The sequence below is a fragment of the Hermetia illucens genome, chromosome 2 (assembly GCF_905115235.1).
Source record: "Hermetia illucens chromosome 2, iHerIll2.2.curated.20191125, whole genome shotgun sequence".
NCBI lineage: Eukaryota > Metazoa > Arthropoda > Insecta > Diptera > Stratiomyidae > Hermetia > Hermetia illucens.
Genome location: NC_051850.1, coordinates 121,106,012 through 121,114,667, shown reverse-complemented (window position 1 = coordinate 121,114,667; position 8,656 = coordinate 121,106,012).

Genomic DNA, 8,656 nt, shown 5'->3' with positions numbered 1-8,656 from the left:
ATGTACCTTTCGCAGTTTTTCCACGGGCAGTAACGCATCGCTGATGTCCTCATTTCGCGTGATCATGGCGTGTTACACCACTGGTCCAACGCAGCATTTTCGTTTCCATTACCGTGAGGGGGGCTACCTTTTATCGTCGGCCAAGCAAGTGTGAACCAGTTTCATAGCACAGTTTACAAATATGTGGTAATATTGATCAGAGATAATTAAATCGGCTAATTCTGGATAGTATCTGAGATTCACAGTGATAGTTGTTATTTATTGACGTCGGTTGTCAAAAACTGTGGTTTATTCAAATTCAGTCTCAGACCGGATTGCACGAGGCGATCATTTCAATTTTGGACAAGTTGCTCTGGTCAGTCCTCTCTAAGACGATCGGGTATAGGGTCCTTTCCTGATGAACACCGATAGAGGCACGAAGCGCCTTACTCTTCCAACCACGGAAGATTGATTTAACACACCGTACAAGTTCTTCTGAAACTAGGTGCTGCCGCAGAGCATACCAAATCAGTTTCTAGAGCACACGGATGATTCGCAATGCCGATATAAACGCGGGAGGCACCATCCAACTACTGGCCTATCCAGAGCAAGCAGGCGGCGTGAGATCTTAGGTTGCACATCAATGAAGGCAAGACAAAATATATGGTGGCAACGTCAGCACCGAAAACCAACCAACCAACAACATCAAACCGCACTGGTCAAACGGAAAGAATAAAGATAGGAGACTACAACTTTCCGCTCGAAACGTCTCACCACAGGGTCAAAACTTTTTGCCGATCTTGCCGGCCTTTATGTATTCTTTGGAGACTTGGGTTCTTAGCAAAAAAACTGCGAACTCTTGGTCGCGTTCGAGAGAAGAATCCTCAGAAGAATTTTTGGTCCCCTACATGAGGATGGACGATTCCGTAGCCTCAACAGGTTGCGGTGGGCGGATCACTTAACCCGCAGAATGAGGAAGATCCAGCCCGGAAAGTCTGTAAGGGAAATATCTATGGTAGAAAAAGAAGACGGGGCAGACCCTGAGATGCAGCGATGTAGGTCAGGAGGCCAGACAGCTTTCAGAGATATTGAACTGGGAGACCTCGGCACAAAACCGGGATGTGGAGTTCCTTTGTAAGGCAGGCCTAGACCGGATACCGGTTGTTGCACCGTTGATGATCCTAGTACATTCACCAATTGGTCAATGTTTTATCAAAAAAGAGCTTATAGTAGATGCGTTAATCCCCAGGACCTTTACTTGGACATCGTCATTAGAAAGCCAAGTATTGCAGTTTATGGACCGATTACCAAGCTTGGCTACATCGGGTGTTGCGTAGGCCGCTTTGTGGATCGTGTTTAGCTTGATTCAAAGATTTTTTGTTATTCGTAATGGTCACATAAGTGAGATCATTTCTTTTGTTTTCTCATAAAGTCGCTGCCATTTAATTCTCGATGTACCATCGTTCGATTAGTTCTTTGCTTCTACATCCGCGAGATGTTTTGCTACAACATTCATCGCTATGTCATCGATGAAAGCCGCAATCGTGGCTTGCTAGTAACTGAAACGTAGAGAACATCGTTATACACTATGTTCCACAATAGTATTCCCAACACAGAGCCTCTGGAACATTCGCGGAGACAATGTATTCCTTGGGTTTATTGTCTATGTTGTACCAAAGACTTCATCCTGAAAGACAAATTAGCGGACCTGAATGAATTTGGCACCCAAGGATAATCACTGCAGAATAGTACAACTATTTTCGTGCATTACATATTGAAACAAGCCAAGTGACTCTTGTCTGATAAGCCTCTAGGCTCAGCGTTTTCCCGATATTGTCTAACAGCCGCATAGTTTGTATGCGGATGGTTCACCAGGAGGTTTGTCACTTCTAGGTAACAACACTAGCCTTTGCCGTTTCCATATCTCAGAGAGGTCTCATCCATCAAGCATCCTTCAAATAACTCGACAAATATGATTTGTTTGGTGCTTTGTTGACTCTCAGTGTACTGTAAATCTCTAGTACTTCTTCCGTCGTTTCTTCGGGTATTACAACCATATCCAAAGGTCTTTGGAGACATTTATCGCGCCTACTATCCAGAGAAATTGTACCCAGAACAATTTTCCTCGATCCTCAATTATCAGTTTATATCCGCCTCTATGCAAATATCTTTTTTCGCTGTAGGTTTTTTGAGCTGCCTTGTATATACTTTGCTTCTTCGCCTGGTCAATCCAATCCATTGCTTTCTGGCCTAATGGCACGTTGACCAAAAATTAGGTGACTCACTGTTCCATTTGCAGTTATACCTTCTACTGAGGAGAGTGTAACTTCGTGGTTTCTTCCTCTACACATCCGTAAATGTTTGTTTGTGAGCTGCTTTCGTACGCCAATCCGACATTCTCCTTATTCTTGGATGTGCTAACCCGTTCAGGTCAAAGACGATTGCTTGGTGGTCAATGACGTTCCAGGATATATTACGGGGTAGTAGAGTTTATTTGTCCTCCACTATCCCGCGATATATCCTGGAACGTCAAGCGCACAACCGAATTGGATCCTCCTTTCCAGTATGGGCACGAAGGCGTTCAATCGATACCGCCTTCATGCATTGGTGAATACATTTCCACATTGTCTGAGCCATGCATTAAAGTTACCGGCAATGACTTCTGGGTCTCCGTGTTTTCAGTCCAAGGCCGACATGTCCTAGAACTTACTCAATGCCAAGCTTGCAAGTGCATAGCAGCTATAAACTTATCTATATGCCGGTTACTTTTGCCCATATGAACCAAGTTGTAGGTTGTCTCATTTCATCATATTTCAGCTGACAGAGTCGCACAATAGGATCAAAGTTCTTACGGTACAAGGCTATGATCTTGCCGGTCCTTATGTATTCTCGGAAACCTGGCTTCTAGGCAACAAAAATGCAAACTCTTGGCCGCGCTCGAGAGAAGAATCCTGCGAAGAATTGTTGACCCCCTACATGAGGATGGACGATTCTGTAGCCTACATAACGACGAAATTTATGAGCGATACCACGACCGTCTGGTCGTGGATAAGATCCGGCTGAACAGATTGCGGTGGGCGGGTCACCTAATCCGTATGAATGAGGATGATCCAGCCCAGAAAGTCTGCAAGAGCAATATTTATGGTAGAAAAAGAAAACGTGGCAGACCCTGCCTGAGATGGAGCGATGGCATAGGTCAGACCTTTTTTTGGCTTTTTAGAATCTGATGGTTTGTTGGGTGTTTCTCCTACTATCCCCGAACCCTCTTGTTTCTGCGCTCATCTGCGAGTTTATGATTGGGTGTCACCTGCGTTAACCGCGTTATTATCCAAGGAGTAACTTAAGGCTTTGCTGCCATCCTTTGGCATTTTTCCCCGATTTATTGTACAGAATTTTTATGACTTTTACCATATTCTGGATAGCTGTTTTAAGTTAGATTCCTTTGAACAGCTTTTTTTCTGTAGAGTGACCCCTATTTCAATTTCCGTACATTGGGAATATTTAGGGAGCTCCGTTGATCAAAAGCTCTTATTGGCCTGGATATCGAATAAGATCTCATTATCGTTGAGCTTCTCCTAAACGAAAAAAAGCGTTTGTAAGGCTCTCCCCTAGGCGCATCCTTGCACTTTTATGGATGAATTTTTATGGAGCAATATACTGTGTTCAAACATCACCACCAAGGCACTGGAGTCGATGGAAAATGACATAGCCATTCTCAAAAGTCATCACGGTGAGTTTGCTCCTCGTCAATACCGATTTATTTTTCTGGGTGCCCTTCCCATAGGTATTTTTGTCCGCGGATGAGTACTTTTCTCTCATCCATCCAACATGTGCATAAACAACCTCCATATGTGCATATTCATACACATTCACTAAACATTCCCATCTCCGAATAGGGGATCTGGCAACTCCTTACAGGTTTGTTCAATTATCTATCTGTCTGTCACTCGTATTTTTCTTAGAATCAGTTACAACAATTGATACGAAATGTGGTTGAAAGGCCGGAAATGTAAGCGCCCATGCTTGCGATAGCGTTTTTGTATATTCTGTTTAAGGGGGTCTCCATTTTTTTTTCACAGAATATAGCCACATGGACTATCAAATGGAAGGTCTCTATTAGTACTTTCCGAAGTCGGTTTTAGTTACTTATTTACACATAAATTCTTTTAGGGGAGGTAGTATGAAGGTTATAAAGTGATTACTAATTTCACGAGATAACTCCATATCGATATCAGCCCAAGTTCATCCGGGATAGAATATTATATTTCAACATGCTTATTGGTATATTGAAAGCTAAGGTTTCTGCTCCTAGTTGCATCCAAATTTTCAACAAGTCTGCTTCACGGAGAGATTAAATTTGTCTTGGCTTTTGCGATAATAGTGAGCCCCTTATATTTTTCTTACCGGGTTCGGGAAGAAATTAAGAACGTGATATTTAGATGTCTTTTAAAATACTGACAGCAGACCATGACCGTGTTGCTTTATTTAACTTCATTTCAAGCTGCTACATGGAAAATTAATTTCTTTTTTTTTTCAGTTTGGGACGCACATTCTCATTACGTCAAGCGTGGATCACCGTTTTTCGAGGTTTATAATTCCTTCGAAGAAAAACTATTCCCTTCAGGTTTGGAACAATATTGGGCCCGGAAAGCAACTTGGTATGAACCTCTTCAAGTGAGACACGAGAAGCAGAAGAAATCATTAACTTTTGATGAATTTTTTCAATTTTTTCAAGTTATGGTATCGATATTTTTGCTTTTGTTTGTGAATTTTCCGTAGCATTAATAAGAATTTGTAAAAATACGAAGTATCGCCCTTGAGTATGATAAATTAATTAAAGTCTTTTCAGTCTTCATACTACTTGCCCTTAAAAATTTCCAGCAGTTTTTAATATCCATTGGACTTATTAGAGTGAGTAAGTCAAAAAGCTTAAAAAGAAAATATTTTTTGAGAATTGTGGGGTCCTAAATCCGCATCAACTTAATGCCGGACCGGACCAAATGGAGAGCAACTTACTCCCTCTTTTTTTGGTCCACGTTTAGGGCTTAGCAACCAAACTTTTAAAAAATGTCAGGTGATGACGGCTTTTCGGTTTCTTACCAGGGCAGAGGCAAATCATCAGACGCTGCCTCACCTCTGCCCTGGAAGCAGCGTGACCGAAGCGGCCGCTTCGCCTCTACCCTGGTAACAAACCGTAAAGCCGTCATCGCCTGACATTTTCTTAAAAAGAAAGATTTTAAAAATATTTCATTTCTACAATAGCCTACAGTAGCTAGTGAGTGTTTCCAAAATGACCATAAGAGAGCACTTTCGTTCATATTTCCCCATGAACATTTCTGGCTAGTTTGCCCAGTATAATTCCTCAGCCATTCCTCTACCGCGCTTATTACCACGGCGATTAGCTCGTTCCCGATCACCAAGAGTATCCAGACCATATTGTGCTGTGTGGGAACTCTAAGGGGTATATTTGGGATTGTAACATACTAGTATGTTCAATGCGAAGTATGATTTTTTTGGCCCATGGCCCTCACGTTCGCTTCCTCTGCTCTGGAGAACCCGTCATGTACTAGTTGCGGGTTTAAACCGTGGGTCGCTGTGGCTGTGTAACTCACCGCCAAGGTTGGTTCTGTCTACACCGATTACCACCACATAGATTATCATTGGGTTTTCTATTTTAGCGTAGTTTCTGCGTACAACCCCATCTCTTTACTTATTGACCCCATTCTTATCTTATTGACCTGTAAACCATTATAGCTTCCCAACATATGTTCCCGATGTGCGTCTTCCAGAGCAATTTTGGTGGAGTAGAATAGCCAAATACTCGACCTCTGTTTCCTGTTCAATTTCTATACCTTTCAGTTTAATGGCAAGTGATCCAGGTTGCGCTTCATAGTGAATAGTACTATGGTGGTCGTGGCTGGGTTGAGGCGCAACTCCACCCATGTGCCCCAGTCATTAGTAGTAATCCCAATTGTGCGCTCATACTTACCTCTATCACTTTATTAGCGTGACCTTGGACCTCTATTCCATACTATTGTCTCACAGAATACATCTGTCATCAAGATAATGGCATGGATGTAAAGGGTTACGGATCTCGGATAAAAAAGATCCCATTTAGTAGTTTCCAGAATGACCAGTCTTTTGCCACTTGCCCCAGCCTTAGCGGAGCAGCTAATATGATTTCCTTCGGATACCAGTCGACTCAGCTGTGAATGAGTACCTGAGTCAAATCAGGGTAATAATCTCGGGCGAGCGCAATGCTGACCACATTGCCTCCTACAATTTACTGTAGTGTACCGTTAAGGTCTTGAATCAAGTGCTCTGACACACTTCAAGGCCCTGATCCAATATGGATTGTTGCGCCAACGCTTATTATTGTTTCCGAGTTATCACAATCTCGGCAGATGCCGGATTTTACCTAATACTAGCACTAGCCAAGCATTTAGGATCGGACGATCCTACCTACTTGAAACTTGAATCCGTCGAGTACTCCCCGCAACATCGAGCACGTATGCAGAATGGTGTACTTCTGTGCGAAAGTCCCAGGACATTAAGGGAAGCCATGAGGGATTTAGGTACAATACCTGTAGCTGAAAATATTATGGGAACTACAACCACCCGCTCGAGACGCCAAATTTCTTTGATTTCCCGAGCCAATGGCTCATAGTTCACCTTCTTCTCCACGTATTTCCGTTCAATGTTGCTATTATGAGGGATAGCAACATCAATAATATACGCGGAGCGATCCGTCTTACTACCTAACAGTACGTCAGGCTTATTGTGGGCAGTATGGCGATCAGTCAGAACTTGCCGGTCCCAATACATGCTGTAAGCAGAACTATCAAGTACCGCTTGCGGCTCATATCGGTAAACCGGACATATTCCCGCGGTCAGCCCATGCTTGTATGCAAGGTTTTGATGGATAACCTTACATATAAGCATTATGCCTGGTGTTGTAATGCACCGGTGCCATAACAGTACAGCTAGAAATGAGATGGTCCAACGTCTCTAACACCGAACCACACTTTCTAAACTGGTCATTCTCCACCCGTTCAATTCACGTGTTTATCGTGCATTACCTTCGACTTCCATTCATCGATCTGCTCTTGGTCCGACTTCACCCCAAAGGATTAAAAGATCGTCCTTCAAGTTAAGTGGAGTCAATCCACAGTCTGCCTTACAGACAGCCGCATACAAGGGACTCGCCTGCTCTTTGCTGTCAAAATACACGGAGTGTAGCGAGTGGACTTGGCGATGATGTTGTGCCGCAACTTCAATCACGCCAATACCTCCGATGTCACGAGGCAGGTTCATCCGCTCCACGGCAGAATTTGGATGATGAATTCGGAATTTGGACATAGTTGTCCGTGTCCGCCCCTGGACGTTTTCCAGATCGGTCTTCGTCCACGGCAATATTCCGAATCTATAAACCAGTGAAAAGATAGCGAATACATTCAACGCGCTTATTTTATTCTTCCCCGAGAGATGCGTTTTCAGTACCAGCTTTACACGTCGCAGGAATTCGGACAGCAGAGCATCCTTTAGATCACCAACTCGCGCATGTGTTCCTTCCAGGAGTTGTCCGCTCCTAGCACGTAGGCCATATTAAGTTGCATAACCATGCCCTCTATCATAATTCAGTAGCCATGAAAGCGAGTTCAGTGCTATAAAAAACCAAAGAGGACTCAACGAATCCTTCTGGAAGATGCCCCTCCGTATACGGACGTTAGAACCGTTAGATGTGCGCCACCCTTCCATGACTGTTACCAAAAACTTTATTAGTTTTGGATCATTGCAATACAGATGTAGGACATCGATTAGCCAGGTGTGCGGGACTAAAGAGGTTTCTTTGGCCTCTAGTTGCTTGCTCTACAACTACCGAGTCGATAATGAGTTGCGCATTGTCCGTTCCACTAATAATGGACGTAATGAATTTGTAGAGAGTTGGTAAGCAAATAATCGGTCTTGTGTCTGCGGGGTCCTGCACCGTGTCCTTCTTAGGGATAAGGTAGGTAATCGCCGCAGTCAGGAAGGGTGGAAATTCCTCCGGCCGACTCATAACCTGGTTTATTTTGTGTGCCAACCGGCTGTGTACGCTGGTAAATTTCTTATACCAGAAATTCTACACCCGATCCAGACCTGTGCCCCTCCCGTTCTTCGAGCTGTTTCTGGTTCGTCGAACTTCCTTTTCGGTAACATCCGCAAAATTCGTATCAGGCGTATTGGCATGTCGGGTGCCTTCGGCGGTGATCCACTCAGCATGCTGGGTGGGTAACCCCCAAAGTCCACCCCAGTGTTCTTTCGCTTCCGTTTCCGAGGACTGTACTGTCTGGATGCTCTGTTGGGATTCGTTGAGAGATCTGAAAAAGCTAGTTCCTCGCGTATGTTGCATTCTAGACACGTCTGGAATAACTTTCGCCATACCGTCGTAACCGACTACATATAACAGAAAGTTTCTGCTGTGTCCAGAATTTCAACTACGGGTGTCTCATTGGAGATGGCATAGTTTTTGTAAACCCTCTGCACTTTATTTCTCACCCGTCTGGTAGCATTGCCAGGGCTGATCTGCATAGAGCCTGGGAATGCCCGGTCTATGCAAAGGATCCATTTCCAAGAATTCTATCGACACTCTTTGGAATTTGTCCCGAACCTCAGCGGAAACCTCAGCTGGGCGATG